This window comes from Brassica oleracea, chromosome C4 (genome assembly GCF_000695525.1).
Source record: "Brassica oleracea var. oleracea cultivar TO1000 chromosome C4, BOL, whole genome shotgun sequence".
NCBI lineage: Eukaryota > Viridiplantae > Streptophyta > Magnoliopsida > Brassicales > Brassicaceae > Brassica > Brassica oleracea.
In genome coordinates this window covers 2,424,681-2,426,485 of record NC_027751.1, presented here as the reverse complement: position 1 = coordinate 2,426,485, position 1,805 = coordinate 2,424,681, and positions in this window count along the sequence as shown.

Here is a 1,805-nt window from a genome sequence, read left to right as displayed (position 1 = left end):
TTTTGGAACCTTTGTTGTCTTCTTTTCTCTAGAGAATAGTGATTTTACAACGGTTAGATCACTAATTTAGGGAGTATAAGAAGTTTAAGTAAAATAATTTCTAAAAAATATTGAACGATCCTCATGTACCATGAAATAGAGTCTGGCATACATTAATACAAATGTAGAATGTGGTTCAAAATTTTAAAACAACACTAAAGATTATAGGTTTCAGTATATATAGCATTTACCAAAAACTCAATATTTTTCGTATTGGTTAACACATAGATTTTAAAATTTTCTTAAAAATATGACAATATTGTTTTAATGCATAGTTGCATCCTGAACTAACATATGATAATGCTCAAATAGGTTTGGCGCCTTCTTTGTCTCCGTTTTTCAAGAAATTAGTTATTTTATAGTGGTTATTACACCGATTTAGGGAATATTATAAAGTCTTACTAAATTAATTGATAAAAAAATTATAACGATTCTCATATACAAAAAGAGACAGTTTAACATACATTAATACAAATGTAGAATGTGGTTAGAAATTAGAAAACAACACTAAAAAGTATAAGCTTCAGTATATAGACCTTTTAACGTAAGACTTAATATTTTCGTAGGGGTTAACACATAGATTTTGAGAAAAAATCAAAAAATATAACAATATTTATTAAATGCATAGTTGCTTACTGTACTAATATATGATGATGGTCAAAGAGGTTTTGGAACCTTTGTTGTCTTCTTTTCTCTAGAGAATAGTGATTTTACAACGGTTAGATCACTAATTTAGGGAGTATAAGAAGTTTAAGTAAAATAATTTCTAAAAAATATTGAACGATCCTCATGTACCATGAAATAGTATGCTCACGTACCATGAAATATAGTTTAGCATACATTAATACAAATGTAGAATGTGGTTAGAAATTTTAAAACAACACTAAAGATTATAGGTTTCAGTATATATAGCATTTACCAAAAACCCAATATTTTTCGTAGAGGTTAACACATAGATTTTGAAAAAAAAAATCAAAAAATATGACAATATTGTTTTAATGCATAGTTGCATCCTGAACTAACATATGAAAATGTTCAAATAGGTTTGGAGCCTTCTTTGTCTCCGTTTTTAAAAGAAATTGGCGATTTTATAGTGGTTATTCCACTGATTTAGGGAGTATTATAAAGTTTTACTAAATTAATTGATAAAAAAATTATAACGATTCATGAAATAGGGTTTAGAATACATTAATACAAATGTAGAATGTGGTTAGAAATTATAAAACAACACTAAAAAAGTATAAGATTCAGTATATTGAGCGTTTAACGGAAAACTCAATATTTTTGTTGGGGAACACATAGATTTTGAGAAAAACTAAAAAAATATAAAAATATTTCTTTAATGCATAGTTTCCTTATGTACTAATATATGATGATGTTCAAAGAGGTTTGGAACCTTTGTTGTCTTCATTTCTCTAGAGAATAGCGATTTTATAATGGTTAGTCCACTAATTTAGGGAGTATAAGAATTTTTACTAAATTAATTTCTAAACAAAATTGAACGATGGTCATGTACCATGAAATAGGGTTTAGAATACATTAATACAAATGTAGAATGTGGTTAGAAATTATAAAACAACACTAAATATTATAGGTTTCAGTATAGATAGCATTTATCAAAAACTCAATATTTTTCGTAGAGGTTAACACATAGATTTTGAAAAAATTTCGAAAAATAAGACAATATTGTTTTAATGCAAAGTTGCATCCTTAACTAACATATGAAAATGTTCAAATAGGTTTGGAGCCTTCTTTGTCTCCGTTTT